This window comes from Giraffa tippelskirchi, chromosome 3 (assembly GCF_054371585.1).
Source record: "Giraffa tippelskirchi isolate mGirTip1 chromosome 3, T2T-mGirTip1v1.2.pri, whole genome shotgun sequence".
Classification (NCBI taxonomy): domain Eukaryota; kingdom Metazoa; phylum Chordata; class Mammalia; order Artiodactyla; family Giraffidae; genus Giraffa; species Giraffa tippelskirchi.
The window spans coordinates 96,957,158-96,974,659 of NC_137277.1; the positions used below are offsets into that span (position 1 = coordinate 96,957,158).

The 17,502-nt window shown below is 35.3% G+C and overlaps 1 protein-coding gene across 5 annotated transcripts in view; it reads right to left on the reverse strand.

The window, feature by feature from the left end:
- PSMD14 (proteasome 26S subunit, non-ATPase 14) overlaps positions 1-17,502 on the reverse strand; it is a 101,469-nt gene that overhangs the window by 49,801 nt on the left and 34,166 nt on the right. The window contains exons 4-5 of one of the 5 annotated variants that reach the window (XM_081581616.1): positions 14,242-14,279; positions 7,531-7,656 (exon numbers count right to left, since the gene is read on the reverse strand). The exons of 2 other annotated variants lie outside the window; for them this stretch is intronic. The gene's annotated coding sequence lies outside the window, so the exon portion shown is untranslated. The remainder of the gene's footprint in view (positions 1-7,530; positions 7,657-14,241; positions 14,280-17,502) is intronic. 2 more of the 5 variants (XM_081581615.1, XM_081581614.1) reach the window with 2 other exon arrangements.

The window sequence follows — 17,502 nt, forward strand, 5'->3', positions numbered from 1 at the left end:
AACACACACAAAAAAAACAGAAAACAAGTACTGGTGAGGATGTGAATAAACAGAAAACCTTGCGACCATTGGTGGGAATACAAAATAGGACACCCATTGTGAAAAACAGCATGGTAGTTTCTCAAAAATTAAAAACAGAATACTGTAAGATGTGGTAATTCTATATCTGGGTATATAACATGCCGAAAATGAAAGCAGGTTCTCAAAAAGACGTCTGTACACCAGTGTTCACAGCAACATTATCCACAAGAGCTAAAGAGGGAAAGCAAGCCAAATGTCCACCAATGAATGAATGGATAAGCAAAATGTGGTATACACACACATGGTGGAATACTACTCAGTCTTTAAAACAAAATTCTGCAATATGCTACAATATGGGTGAACTTTGAAGAGGTTATTTTAAGTGAAATAACCTAATAACCTAATCAAAAATGACAAGTACTATATGATTCTATGATTCCACTTATATGATGAAGTACTTAGAGCAGTCAAAATCATAAAGACAGACAATATAATGATGGCTGTTAGGGGCTACAAGAAGAGGAGTATGGAAAATTAATGTTTATTGATGGATATTTTAGTTTAAACCAGTTAATTAATTAGAGCTAGGCAAGGAAACACATTCTAGGTACAAACTCAACTGAACAAATAAAACAATATAAAACTGATGATATAATCTAAAATTGTTGAATATAGGCATATATTGGAAGCATTGTGAATTCAATTCCAGACCATTCCAATAAAGTAAGTATTGCAATAATTCAAGCCATATAAATATTTTGGTTTTCAAATACATATAAAAGTTATGTTTATACTATACTGTAGTCTGCTAAGTGTGCAATACCACTATGTTTAAAAAAATGTACATACTTTAATTTAAAAGTACTTTACTGCTAAAAAACGTTAATCGTCATCTCAGGCTTCAGTGAGTCATAATCTTTTTGCTGGTGGAGGGTTTGAAATATTGAGAACTACCAAAACATGACATAGAGACACGAAGTAAATAAATGCTGTTAGAAAAATGGTACAATAGACGTTCTCAATGCAGGGTTACCACAAATGCTCAATTTGTAAAAAAAAAAAAACAACAAACAATTATCTGCAAAGGACAATAAAGTGAAACTAGGTAAAATGAGGTATGCCTCCATTAAAAAAGAAAAAACAGTGAAAAAATAGTTGCCCCATTTATGACAAGTCAATACCCAAGTTAACAAAATACTAAAATCTTACTGGAAACATGGGCAAAGAATATAAAGCAACTAATTACATAAGAAATAATGAAATAGATATGAAAAACGTTCAACCTCACTAGTTGACCTCCTTTAATTAAGAAATGCCAATTAACACATTAAGACATTGTTGTTGCTGTTGTTCCTATCAAATAAGCTTTACAATGCCCAATTGTGGAGCAGGTATGATAAAAGACACACTCTCAGCACTATTGGTAGGAAAGTGAATTAGTACAATCTATCAGAAAAGCAACTGAGCAATGTACATCAAGAGCCTTACAACTGCACAAACTTTTTAACCTGCTTTTACACTACCAGAAATTATTTAAGTAAATAAACAGAGATGTTGGCATGAACCAGAACATTCATGATAAATGTTTTAATAATACAGATAAACCTAAGAACAAAATAACAACCACTAATTTAAAAATACTGTTTAAAACTCCTTTCTGAGATCTCAGATGACTCTAGCCATCTTAATTAGCAATATTACCTTACCTTAAGTTAAAACTACCCTAGCCTGCTGCTATATTGAATGAATAATTTTAACTCACAATATTGAAGGAACCTTCCCCTAATTTAAAAAGAAAGCTAATAAAAAGGAGTATGGCTGTTCAGTACACTCACTGGAGGCAGAATTCTCTCCCGTCCTGGAGGCTTATGATAACAGAGGTAAATTACGAGCAATCACACAAGCTTCTACATTTACCAGTGCAAAGTATGTAAGAGCATTGAAGGATGAGGTCTTTTTTTGACTGGCTTTTGACTATATGTAAGGGATTCCACTTCAGAGTTCTTCATTCTCAGAACTTGAGCTACCAGTATGGAAAAGTGACAATATCATGATAAACAGGAAATATTCAAAAGAACCTTATAAAGCTTGGAAAAGACAAGGTACAAAACAGCTATCTTCAAATATATGAAGAGTTGTCAGACAAAGTTCAGGCTAACAGCTCTTAAAGTGCAGTCCCTAAATCAGATACATTAGCACCACCTGGTAATTTGTTATAAATGCACATTCCTACTGAATCAGAAATTCTGGGAGGAGAGTCCTGAAATCTTAGTTTTTGAAAGCCCTCGAGGTGATTCTGATGCCTGCTAAAACTTGAGAACCAGTGACTTAGACCACATAGTTTGTAGAACTACGGGTAAATGGAATAAAGCTTATGGGGAGACTGAATTTGGGCTCTACATAAGAAAAAGCTTCTATTGGTCCAAACTATCTAAAGAGTTCCAGTTAATGAGTTCCCTGTAATTGCAGTTATTCAAACATAATTGGTTCAAGTGGGGAAAATGTTACTGAAGGTGTTCAAATATTTGATGACTAATTAAATATTTTGGGGGTTTGTTTCTAACTTAGTAATACTACCAATTATCATATTGTTTCCCAAGGGAGCCATCTCAAATTCAACATCTTCAAAAATCAAACGTACCATGTTTCTCTACAAACTAAGCTTCCCAATTTATTTTAATCTTAAGTCTCAAAACTAGAAACCTAGGCAAAATTTTCACTGACTCTCCTTCAGCCCTTATAGTCAATACATCACCAAGTTTTATCAATTCTTTTGTTATTCTGCAGTATGAAAGAGATATATTTTAAAATATTCATTTTGGGGAAAAGAGTTTCAAGAAAATACCATCCATAATAGTTCACTCCCAGGTAAGTAAGTCTCAGTTCAGTTCAGTCACTCAGTCGTATCCGACTCTTTGCGAACCCATGGATATCATGAATATCCACTCTACCCCTCAAATTCATGTCTAAGAAAAATCCTGGAGTGGAAAAAAATCTGTTTATCTTTGTTTAACCTGAAGTTTTCCAATTAACTCCATGGCCCACATGGTCCTCTCAGAGAAAATCTGGACTTTCCTTTTCAGGCTGTGAAACAATTTATCATTTTTTCAAATGTGAGGCAGAGATCAAGCTCAGGTTCCAAATAATACTTAAGTATTTACCATGGGTCTAGCACTAAAGCTTCAAGAAGCTTATAGTGTAGTTGGAAAGACAAATTAAACACACACTGGCACAGATTATCAGAAATAAAATCCAATTTTTGACTTCTAGCAATGTGCTCTTTCCACTATAGCATACCATCCCATTTTCAGATGGCCAAATCTACTTTTATTCTGGAGGCTTAGTTCTTTTCCTTTGTTTACAATTTTAGAATCCTCTGCCACCTGGAGCCATTTCCTATTAAAGAAAACAGAAATAAGTCTTGAGAATAAATAGATGTTCTTTCTACCTGAAAGTTAGTATGCCCACTGACAACAGGGAACATCTCTGGGCTTCCCTTTATTTACTGAAATCTAGATGGGCATAGGGGGCTTAGCAGAGCAAAAGGCACTACTGAATTTACTTGTAACAGTTTGTACACTACTATGAAAACAAAAATATGTCTTTTTATTAAAACATACTGTAAGAAATAAGTCACACGTAACATTTAGGGCTGTTTTTCAATCACAGCTTACAAAGGGCTTCCCTGGTGGCTCAGATGGTAATGAATCTGCCTGCAATGCAAGAGACCTGAGTTCGAGCCCTGGATCAAGAAGAACCCCTGTAGAAGGAAATGGCAACCCACTCCAGTATTCTTGCCTGGAAAACTGCATGGACAGAGGAGCCTGGCGGGCTACAGTCCATGGGGTTGCAAAGAATCAGATGCAACTGAGCAACTAACCCTTACACAAATGGTAGAAAAATAATAAAGCAAGCACAGTTCACAAACATATCACCTTATTCAAATGATTAAATCATGGCTGTGTGTGTGTGTGTGTGTGTATATATACATATATATATATGCATACAAAATTACTTGAGTATTACTTTAATGTATTTTAAAGTAGTGAGTAAATATACTCAACAAAATAGGACTCTAATTCTTACAGAAGTAGAGATATCAACTAAGTTTTTAAGATACTTGAGTTGCTAGATGGCTATACCCTAGGCAAATAGAGATATCCAGGTATAGCTCTAGCTCAAATGTTAAATACCTGAAGGGATCAAACAGGAGAAATATACATGAAGTGGTAATGGGCAAAGAGGGACTTCCGGGATTGGGAGGTGCCATCCAGGAAAAGACACAGGATGGTTTTCATTCCTCAACCATAGAAAGTTTCCAAGTCCCTTTACCCCTATCCTCGTGTCTTGAATTTACAATCCTATGACTTTAGTCAGAAACAAAAGATTTCACAATTAGAAACTGATACAAACTTTAATGTTAGATTTAAATCACCTGTTAGGCTATGTTTACGTTCAACTAAAATGAACATCATAGTGATCACATACAATGACAAATTATGTATCTTCCATTCAAAGGATGAAAAATATCTGAATAAATGTACAGAATTTAAATTACTTCAATTATCTTTCATTTAATGAGAATTTATTATGTTTATAAAGAACTAGGCAAAATGCTGGCTAACTAAACTAAAAAAACTTTAAATAATATAATGATATAAATCAAATGAAAATCTTGGCCCCAATATTTTTTGAATTTCAAATATTGGCTTAGGATATTATTATTACAAAAATAAACAATGAAGAAAATGTTTCTTTCTGGTGCTTAATCAACAGCATAGCTCTAAAACTGCCAACTTAGATGGTATGTGAACTGTTTAAGTTAACTCTGTTGACCTTATAACAACTCTTCTAACCACCATTAAACAAGTACAGAAAGTTATTTATTTTTAAAATATTGAATATGATATAACAAACTCCAAGGTTCTTTAAAAAACAACTATTAGAATAACTAAAGGCATTTTAATAACTAAAATGGTATTAAGCAAAAGAAAAAAAAAACTAAAGACAATTGGTCTGTACTTTACACAATAAATACATACATCATTCACAACAGATTAGCAAAATAAGAAATATCTGAATATTCTACAACCTTATAGTCTATTGTTAAAACTTAAATGGATGCTAACAATTTGAAAATTGGAAAAAAACTGGAGAATGATTTAGTTACATACTGCTATAAAAAGACATGGAACTAAAATGCACATACCCCTCATACAAATAGCGCTTCCCTTGTGGCTCAGCTGGTAAAGAATCCACCTGCAATGCAGGAGACCTGCGTTCAATCCCTGGGTTGGGAAGATCCCCTGGAGAAGGGAAAGGCTACCCATTGCAATATTCTGGCCTGGAGAATTCCATGGACTGTATAGTCCATGGGGTTGCAAAGAGTCGGACATGACTGAGTGACCTTCACTTTCACTCATACAAATAAGAAACTGAAATAATTAATTACTTTTGCTATATAAATCCATAATACTTAAATCCTACAGGCATAACGCTAAAATCACTTTAAGTAAGCCTGACTCTTTTTTTGCCACTTCATTTCTTTAACTGAAGGATAATTGCTTTACAGAATTTTGTGGGTTTCTGTCATACATCAACAAGAATCAGCCATAGGTACATCCATGTCCCCTCCCTCGTGAACCTCCTTCCCATCTCCCTCCTCATCCCACCTGACTTTTTAAAGTAAGTTTATTTAGAATGAGGTAGGGTGAATTCATAGCTTTAAACAGACTAAGAGTATAAGTTAGCTATCTAACAGAACTGCAAGGTAAAACAGGTAAGCCACAGGCACAAGCAGTGTGACTGACCTGACTGACCTTTACACATATATGAAGATCTACCTGACCGGTGATATAATACCTATCAGGAACTCCACAAGGGCATCAAACTCTGTACAACTGAGTTTTAATCTGTTACATTTTGATCTGTTTTGATCTGTTACATTTAGTAAAACAAACTGTCACCCAGGTCCACAAATTTTAAATGTGGTTAAATTAAGAGAGATATGAGTTGTTTTTGTGGGGCTTCCCCACCCGCCCTCATTAGAAGGTTAAAATCTGATCCAGCATAAAAAGCCACGACTTTTACTTGGGCAACCCTTGTTGACTAAGTGCTTAAAAAAATAAGGCATTTACCATTATAACAGGATAAAAACTAACACCTTAAAGTGTTACCTACTCAGGCCTTTTAACAAACTTGTTAACACTATTAGTTATATTACTCCACCTTTCTCTTAGTGTGAACTGGTATCAATTATTTAGCCAATTCTACAATGTTATTAAAATACCTGCTGATTAAACATGAACCAAAGTGTCACTTAAAAAGAAATGTAAAATAAGTAATATCACTGAATTGCAACAGTCCAAAATAAACTAAAAATATAAGTTACCTTGGGCAATGACATAAAACATTTCTAGACTTATTTAAAAGTTGTTCTAGGATTACAATATTACATGGGTTTATTTATTTTTATAATGGCTATTTTAAAGTATATATTTGGTCCTGCATTATAGAATTATCTTTTAGGTCTCTTAAAATGTTTTTCAACAACAAAAAAAACATTTTATTAACAAATGAAGGTGACTATTCTAATAAATAAAATAAAATCTAAGCATATATTAAATAGCTGACAGGAAATAATTCTTAATTTCTGGCACTGCAATACAGCCCTTCACAAATTTCGTCAAAAATTAAAAAATTTGATGAAACCACCATCTTCAATTTCCTCAGTTAAAAACCCCTAGGCAGGGGGTACCTGAACAGGAAAGAAGCAAATTCAAATATACACAAATAACTACCACTGTACTGTTTATCTCTTACCGAGCAAGGTAAGAAACAACCTTTTAATACTTCAATTTTGTGAGTATTAAACAACTAGTGTGAAAAACAAGCTGCATGTAAACTATTTCTACTGCCTGAGCTTCAATGACTAGCTGAGGCAACCTGTTATAGGAGGTGTTAATTGGCAATAGGAGTACAAGTCAGAAGCATGTTCCCCATCGTCCTAACCCAGCAAGGCTAGGTCATTAAAGTGGAAATGAATTCTTTCATGTCGACTTAACCCTTTCAATGCATGCTTTCAGCTGTTTTCTCTCAATTAATTTTAAAAACTTGTTACTTTTCAGAGTTAAAAAAAAATGTTCCAAAAAAAGGTCCTTTGGCTGACAGTTCCAATGTCTACATTATTCAGAAGAGAAGAACAGAGCAAGTTAATTGCATTGTAATATTATTGCAACTCTCCTCTCTGAAAAACATATAAACTAAACATATTTGCTTATTTTAACACCAAAAAAAGATACAGGATATAGTGTTTAAAAATAGCTCAGAACCATTTAGTCACATAGGGCTTTGATTTACAATTCTGTTTAAGATATATGGGCTATCTCATAATGGTAACTTAAATATCTTAACCTTGGGAAAAAGTAATAATAATTTTTTAATTTCCACAATGTTCATACAAGAAACTCCATTATGAAAATGTTTTGAAACAATATACAAGTTAAACACCTTTCTAATTAAGTTTCATTATTCTGATAAGGTGCAGAGTCAAAGCATATCCTGATGACTGGTTGCCAAAAAGCCAAAATTCCTTTTATGGCATGATCTCAGAGGTTTCCAGATGGCACATTAATTCTTTAAAAAAAAAGACAAAAAGAAGGAAAGAAGAATAAGAATAGGAATGTTAAAATAATGATGCATTGCTTTTGAAATACCATATGTATAAATACTAATATTCCCATATAATAAGCATTATAGCCATTTAACTCAATTACATAAATAATATTCTAAATATTATGATTAAAAAATTAACACACATATGCTGCATCTTTCACCACTGAACAATCTTGGAAGTGTTTTCCTTAATAAAAATATTATCAGAGTAAGAACTGAACACTAATAAATCTATAATACCTAAAACTATGACTTGTGATAAATCAATAAAAAATTACCAGCATGACAATAGAGACATAATTTCATCTACTGTTGTACAGTGGAGCTCTCAAGTAACTCTAACCAACAATACACTTAACTAAAAACTTGATCAGCAAGGGTTGAGATAACAGTAGGCAATTTAATGGTTTGAAGATGTCAAAAAATGAGAATTATACATGCTATATCCCTAAACTCTAATATTTATTCTTTTCCTCCCTTTTATCATTCATCTCCTTCTTTCAAGTCTTTTGATCACTGACAAACTCAGTTCCTGCCTCTCTGGAAACTGACCTTTTCCCTAAGGTCTACTGAGCTCCTCCAATATAGCAAACCTAAGGAACTATCCTGGAGTCAATATTTTGAGAATATAAAAATTTCAGTGGGGAACAGGCAGTGGGGTGAGGCAAGGTAACAGTCGGGGAAATGGGGAGACAACATCATTACTTGTTTATAAAGACACCTGATCAAAGTAACACAGGGACTGGTGGCCTAGTGAATAACGCCCAACTGTGACATTTCTTTCTCTTTAAGACCACTCCTGATACTTGGAAACAGTTTTCACCTACTTAAAAATGTGTGTGTGTAAAATATGCCATAACCACCAACCACTTTAGCCATTTATGAAGTCTGTCTTATTAGAAAAGGGACCAACTGTCTCCCATTCTGGGTGACTTTCACTCTGCCCCATAGCAATGAGGAAGGAACAAGTACAATGCTTAACTACCTCTGTTATAAAGAAGCATAATTCATAGAGGACTGCTTAGTTAAACTTTTAATTTCCACAATGTCCATACAAGAAGCCCTATTATGAAAATGTTTTGAAACATATATGAGTTAAACACCTTTGTACTTAAGTTTCATTATTTTGATAGGGTACGCTATCAAAGCATATCCTGATGACTGGTTGCCAAAAAGCCAAAACTCCTTTTATGGCATGATCTCAGAAGCTATAACTTCAAATGTTTAGGAGTGGCTAAAACATGCCATCCTTTATAATCGGATATAGGGTCCCGGAATCAAGGAGAATCTCAAAAGTCCTACAACAGAGCATTAAGGTATTAGAACTGTTCCAAAACAGACCCAATTGGCTTTGACTTTAAAGCTTTTATAGGCACTGATGGCCCTTATTCCTTTTATACTGTTCAACTATTTATGTATTTAAATTACAAAACATGTAAAATATAGTCAGCCACAAATAAACTGGTTATTTTTGGAAGCATTCATAATTAAGTAGCTGCTCATCTTCTAAAGTATAGTATGCAAAGTCATGTATGGAATGTTATACACACATACAAAGAGTGCATATTTTATTTATTTACTCACCACCACAGACCTGAGAGCCCAATGCCATGTACTGGTTATACAAAGGTAAACAGGCCCCTGCCCTTAAAAAGTTTACACACCAGAAGAGAGCCAAGAAAAACTACAAAAGCATATACTGTGGATACAGTAGTCAGAGATCAACGCAAGTTCAATCCCTGGGTCAAGAAGATCCCCTGCAGAAGGGCATGGCAACCCATTCCAATATTCTTGCCTGGAGAATCCCATGGACAGAAGAGCTTGGTGGGCTACAGTCCATAGGGTCACAAAGAGTGGGACTCAACTGAAGTGACTTAGCACACACGCATGGATGTCCTGAATAGGCTTACAAACCAGAGGGCAAGCAAAAAAAATTATAAAAGCACCACACAAGCATATATAGTGGACACAGAAGTCAGAGTTATGTATTTGATACAATCTTCCCTTATACTGCTGCTGCTGCTGCTAAGTCACTTCAGTTGTGTCCGACTCTGTGTGACGCCATAGACGGCAGCCTACCAGGCTCCCCCATCCCTGGAATTCTCTAGACAAGAACACTGGAGGGGGTTGCCATTTCCTTCCCCAATGCATGAAAGTGAAAAGTGAAAGTGAAGTCGCTCAGTCGTGTCCGACTCTTGGCGACCCCATGGACTGCAGCCTACCAGGCTTCTCCGTCCATGGGATTTTCCAGGCAAGAGTATTGGAGTGGGGTGCCATTGCCTACTCCTCCCTTATGCTAAGAACTGAAAAATATGTAGAACTTATCCAAGCAAAACAAAAGAGAGGAGTGGCAAGGAAGGCATTCCAATGAAAGAAAATAACACATTTAAAGGCACAGAGACACAAAAAAGCCATTATCCTGCACATTACCATTCAAAGCTTTTTAAAAAATAAAATGGGCTGAAGATCAAACCAGTCAATCCTAAAGGAAATCAACCCTGAATATTCATTGAAAAAGACTGATGCTGAAGCTGAAGCTCCAATACTTTGGCCACCTGATATGAAGAGCCAACTCACTGGAAAATACACTGATGCAGGGAAAGATTTGAGGACAAGAGAAGAAGGGCAAGACAGAGGATGAAATGGTTGGATGGCATCAATGACTCAATGGACATGAGTCTGAGCAAACTCCAGGAGATGGTGAAGGATAGAGAAGCCTGGCATGCTGCAGTCCACAGGGTCACACACAACTCAGCAACTGAACAACAAATGGATTCTTAAGCAGCCAAACATGAGTTAATACTGCTTTCACTTCAATGTGTATTTTACTGAGGATGTGACTTTTTTCAAAGACCATTTTTAAAAGAAATGCCTTTTCTTATCCACGCTCTTGCCTTTTATGAAAAATGTTCAGCACTTCAGAATACAAATCAGTTTGGAGTTCGTTGACATGCTTAAAAGAAATATACAGCTGTAAGACAATAGAGAAGATGACATGCTTTCCATACAAAATGCTGTCATACAGTAAGTAATATGTAGTATCTCTTTGGTTTATGGAATTTGCACAAATATTCTACCTGACTCAATCTTGAGGCCAAGGGCTATTTCTGTTTAACATATAAAGTTCTCAAAGTAAAAATTTTTTTCAGTAAGTATTTATAAAAAGCTGATTATGTGATATCCAAGCAATGGGTACCCCTGGAAGAGAAGACACAGTGTAAGACTGGGATTAGCTGGATCACTGATCAGAGGAGCCAAGGGTTAAATGGATGCTACTGTGATCAGCTGTTAGAGCCACTAAGCAGTCATAAGAGCCAGGCTTTAGAGGTGTTAAGACAGAATACTAATAACCTTGCCTGTTTGGGTGTATCCTGCTTTATATTTTTTCAAGCATGTTATTTATCTCATCTAATGAAATAAGAGAAAGACTAAGGAATGATATATAAGAAAAAGTACCATACATACAGAGGAGAGAGAATTCAAAAAACATGTTGGCGTGAATAGGAGAGGAAAAAAAAAAGGACTTGGGAAAACTCTGTGTGCTATGAACTGTGACAGGCACTAGGTATATGATGAACCAATTCCATGCTGTGCTAGTCTTTAAAAGGGAGGTAGGAGACAAGACAATCATATAAGTAAATAAACCTCAGGCCATATCCCAAATCTCCAGAATCTGATTGCCTCTTACCACCGACATAATAACACTCTGGTGATAACTATAAACATTACATGGACATAAAATCCATCTATATCTCCCCTTTAACTAATTTTGTTTTATTCTTATTAGAAATTATCTGAGATCTTCTTTCCTTCCTATTACCTTGTTTAATCAAGACCTGATATTACTACACAAAGTGGAAATTCAAACCAATGCAGCTATCATTAACACTATATGTAGTCTATCTACATGGCGGGTTACCCCCTGCCCAAAGAGCAACAATGTAAGACTACCAAAAGCCATTAGAGCAATCAGTAATTCACTGAAAATTAAGCATCCTAACATTTTAGTCTCAGTGGGACTAGTTTTCTTCTCAGTATAAATCACTGAAGTTTATCCTCAAGTAGGGCTGCAAAATAAACTATTAGTTAAATCTGAATTTAGATAAATGAATACTTTTTAATATGTACATCCCATGCAATATTTGGGACATACTTCAATTTTTAAAATATTTATTGTTTACCTGAAATTCAAACTTAACTGGGCATCCAGTATTTTTATTTGTGAACTATGACAACCCTATTCCCAAGTAACAAGCAGTTTCTGTTCTAAGTCCATATTCTAACTCTCTCCCCCATTTCATTTGTTCTGTGTAGCTTAAGCCTGAGGCAACTTTATATTATCACACACACCAATAGCTTTTTCAAAATGTACTGTTATCTCTTTGTCTTCAATTAAGTAACAAAGTGCTCTTGCCAAATGGTCTCTCAGTTTCCTCTTACAGAAAAAAAAAAGCACACATGAAATTTATATCTTAATGATACACAAATCATATTTTTATTCTTATTGGAAATCAGCATCTACTTTGAAATATGTTAAAATGTTAAAATGTCTCTCTAAATGTTAAAATAATCACTCATTAAATGACAAATACACTTTTTACTTTAGGTAAGAAATATAGTTCTGAGCACACTGTACACATGGCCCTGTTGGTGTCTGCAGACAGTGGACTCAGTTGCTGACAGTGGACTCACCAAGCATACCCAGAGCCACACTCCTTAGTGGCACTAGATTTTCTCTGCTACACATTCTTCTCATTGTGTTATGAAGTCCCCATTAAGTAAAACACCGTATAAGGGCTTGGGATTCACCTGTTCGTAACTTCGTGCAGCACTGGGTCAGTACTCTGCATACTACTATTGCTCGTTGATAGACTACCTAATAGGAAAGGCTACTATCATAATTGAGAGAATTCCACACTAGAGAAACAGTATCCTGCACACACACAAAAAGATGCTCAATAAATAACTCCACAATCTCTTTATAAATAAATGCAGTTTCGATTTTTATTTTTTTGATCACTATCTCACCCACAAACATGCCAAGAAGGGCGTTCTGATGCCTCTGTGAGCCAAGCAGACATGAAAATGCCAAAGGCAATCCTATGCTTGTGTGGTCTCCATTAAGAATTGTAGATCCCTTCTCTCAGGAGGAGAAGTATATATCCACAAGTCTGAATAAATGAGAGGCTAGAGAAAAGGAAGCTAACAACTCAGTGGACATGAATTTAGCAAACTCTGAGGAGAGATAGTGAAAGACAGGGAAGCCTGGCTTGTTGCAGGTCATGGGGTCGAAAGAGTTGGACACAACCTAGCAACTGAACAACAACAAAACATACTAGAAAGAGACTAAGAAACTGAGATAGGAAGCCAATTAGGCAGCAGACTGGACACAAGGGTTATTATTTAGGGAATTAAATCTGCCTTAGGCCTAAGAGTAGAAAGTTGCCTCCCTGGGCAAAAGAGAGGCCAATGAGGCAATTAGGTGAGCAGCTGAGAGGGAAAGAGAGCAAAGTGACAACTATCCACACAGCAAACAACTAACGTTTTTTTCTAACCACTGTTAAGTTTCTTTAAAAACTTATTGAAGAGACACAAAAGACTGCAGTACACTCACTAAACAGCTTATGAAATAAAACATCACTGAAAGTTAGGCTGAGCCTTCTGCATCATCCTCCTGACTGACTGCACTCTCTCCATAACCCCTGATGTAGCCACTATTCTAATTTTTGGTGATTATCATGCATTTTCTCATACTTTCACTATGTAAGCAGATATAGATAATATATAGTATTATAGTATTTGCATGTTTTAAAATTATATATTAAAACTCAGAACATATTTATTCCTTTACTTGCCTTTTTCCTCTAGTATGTTAATATGGATTCATCATGCAGATATGTGAAGATCACCTACTTTACAAAAGCCCCACTGTTAAGCAAAGTTACATATCTTCCTCCTGATGGACAATTAGGTTGTTTTCAGTTTTTCTGATATTATAAACTACAGATCAGCAAACTGGGGCCTGTGGGAGAGCCAGCTGACTGTTTTTGAAAATGAAGTTTTGTTGGAATACAGCCAGGCACATTCATTTTGTATTATGTATGGCTGCTTTAACACTACAATGGCAGGATGAAATTGAGTGGTTGCAACAGAAACCATTTGGTCCACAAGTCTAAAATATTTATGACCCAGACCTTTAAGAAAGGAGTACCAAGGGGTTATAAACAATACTGTTGTGAATGTTCTTACATCCACAGGGGATACTTTCCCTAGGGAATATAATTAGGAAAAGATCTCTCAGGATACAGGGTAACCCAATCTTTACCATTACTAGATTTTACCAAAATGCACAAAATGGCTGTACACTACTACTAGCTTATACATGTTTATAAACCATTCGTGTTCCTTCTTCTAATATTCCTATCTTTTGCCCATTTAAAAATATCGTTTTCTTACTGATTTATAGAAACAAAATACATATATTCATGACTAGTGTTTTGTCCATTATATGTTACATATATATATCTTTCCCAATCTGTGGCTCACCACTTTGCTTTTTACATTTCTTCATGCCTCAGTTTTATCTGAAAAAAAAAAATGAAGATTGTAACAATAACCCAACTTCATATAATCACTGAAAAGACTGAATGAGTTAATATATTTAAAATACTTAGAACAGTGCCTGGCACATGTAAGTGTTCCACAAATATTAACTACTTAATATTAACTATTTATTTTATCATATCATAAAGGAAAACAAATTTTAAGTTTCAACGTAAATTTATAACTGTCCCTTTAGTATTCGTGCTATCGTATTTAAGAAATTCTGCCCTACATATTTAATTTTGTGTTCAGAAAGCAATAACCTATCTTGTTTATTTAGTACCTCTGAAAGCTAAGAAAGAAGAGCACTTTCTGTTAATTTGATTTCAATTATTATTCACTGTCAGCATATTTTCTTAAAATCTAAGTACAATTCTAATAATACTGATCTCTTTAAATATTCACTGTCAGCATATTTTCTTAAAATCTAAGTACAATTCTAATACTGATCTCTTTGAAGTTTCAAAAGAAAGGAAAATCCCCTCCAGAATCTCCAGTCCCACACCATTTTTCCTATTAAAAAGTAAATAAAAGAGGCATCTGCTTATGTTAAAGAGAGAGTAATAAAAGACTATATTTACATTCCCAACAGAAACAAATAAAAAATAGACAAAACTATATAAAAGAAAAGCTTGTAAGACATTGTTGATCAGGCAACAAAAGACAGCGACCTCTGAGAACTTGGAAAACAAAGGAGGTGAAGCCTGCTACTACCCTAGTTTGTTGCCTTGAGAGTTTCCAAGCTGCAGTGCAGGGGGAAGGAAACAAGGCAGTCTACTGGACTCTCTGAACTGAGATGTTAAGAGCTGAGATTACTGGGAGACCAAAGCAGCTAGAGTTAACAGCAAAGGGTATCAGAGAGAAAAAGACCTTGGGATCTTCTGAGTCTCCTCCTTGAATAATCAACTGAGTATTGATCAGTACAAGTGTATGAGGAAACTGCATGAGCGCGGGGAAAGAACACCAAAAAGATCAGAGAGAGGAGTATACCTCTCACATAGCACTAGTAATAATGCTCATTCCCATCAGCCAAACAGAAAAACATGAGAATGCACAAGGCATTGATTAGACAGAAAGGCCTTGCCTCAATAGTGGAAAAAAACGAGTCTAAGACTAAGCACTGCTCCAGTCTCACCTAACAAGTTATAAAAGCAAAACTAGAAAGAATCAAACAGGTTCCAAATAATTTAACTGTATCCCATAACAAATATCAAGAATATCTCATAAGAATAAAAAACAGCCAACATACAAGGCAAAACTCACAATGTCAGGCACTAGTTAAAAAAATTACCAGGCATGCACAATTAGGAGATAAATCAGTTAATTAAAACCAATCTAGAATAAACAAAGATGGTAAAAATTAATAGACAAGGATATTAAAATCTTATTATAACTGTCAAAAAGTTAAGTAGAGACATGAAAGACATAAAAATGACCCAAATCAAACTTCTTCTAATGAATGCCACAATTCATCAGTGGCAACAGGATAAAGGATGCAGTGAATCTAGAGACACTTGGGGGAGCTTTATCTTTAGGGTGTCCACAGGTGGTCAAAAAGTGAAAAAAAAAGCTGTAAGATGAAAAATATATTGGATAGGATTAATGGAAGATCAAACATTGCACAGGAAAAAAAAAAAAGAGTGAACTTGAAGACACAACAATGGGAAATGAAACCAAAGACATTGGAAATAAAACTAACAGAGCCATCAAAAACAACGGGAAAACTACAGACAGAAAAATACGCATGTCACTATGATTCTTGAAAGGGTGGGAAAGGTGATAGGAGAACAGAAAAATTATTTTTAAAAATTTTCAAATTTTGTTGAAACTTGGTGAAAATAATAAGCCTACAGATACGGGAAGCTCAGCAAAACATTAAGCACAAGAAATATGAAGAAACCTTCATCACTACCCATCACAACTAAAAACAAGTGATAAGAAAAATCTTTAAAGTATTGCAGAAAAAGGAGAGATACAGAGACAATGAAACAGATTGGAAAGTTCAGAAATAAATTCTAACATTTATGATCAATAAATCTTTGATAAAGGAGCCAAGACAATTCAACAGGGAAAGTCTTTTCAACAGACAGTGTTGAGACAATTAGGCATCTACATGCAAAAGCAAGATCTCCACCTCACATCATGCACAAAGTGGATGACAGAACTAAATGTAAGAGTTAAAACCATAAAACTCTTAGAAGAAAACAGAGGAGTAAATCTTCATGAACTCTGGCTAAACAATGATTTTTCAATACAACATCAAAGCACAAGTCATAGGACTTGCCTGGCAGTCCAGTGGTTAAGTCTGTAGACTTAACAGACTACTTCCACTGTAAGGGTCATGGGTTAGATCCCTGGTCTGAGAACTAAGATCTCGCATGCCACACAGTGCAGCCAAAAGGAAAAAAAAAAAAGCACAGGTCATAAAAGAAGACTGATCATCATCAAGAAAGTGAAAAGACCAGAAACTATAAAACTCTTATAGGAAAACATAGGCAGAACTCTATCTGACATAAATCACTGCAAGAAACTCTAGGACCCACCTTCCAGAGTAATGGAAATAAAAACAAAAATAAACAAATGGGACCTAATTAAATTTAAAAGCTTTTGCACAACGAAGGAAACTATAAGCAAGGTGAAAAGTTAGCCATAAGAATGGGAGAAAACAGTAGCAAATGAAACAACTGACAAAGAATTAATCTCTAAAATATACAAGCAGCTCATGCAGCTCAATACCAGAAAAATAAACGACCCAATCAAAGCGGGCCAGAGAACTAAACAAGCATTTCTCCAAAGAAGACGTACAGATGGCTAACAGACACATGAAAAAATGCTCAACATCACTCATTATCAGAGAAATGCAAATCAAAACTACAAAGAAGTATCATCTCATGCCGGTCAGAATGGCCGCCATCAAAGTCTACAAACAATAAATGCTGGAGAGGGTGCAGAGAAAAGGGAACCCTCTTACACTGTTGGTGGGAATGCAAACTAGTACAGCCACTATGGAGAACAGTGTGGAGATTCCTTTAAAAACTGGAAATAGAACTGCCATACGACCCAGCAATCCCACTGCTAGACGTACCACCAAGGAAACCAGAATTGAAAGACACACATGTACCTCAATGTTCACTGCAGCACTATTTACAATAGTTAGGACGTGGAAGCAACCTAGATGTCCATTGGCAGATGAATGGGTAAGTT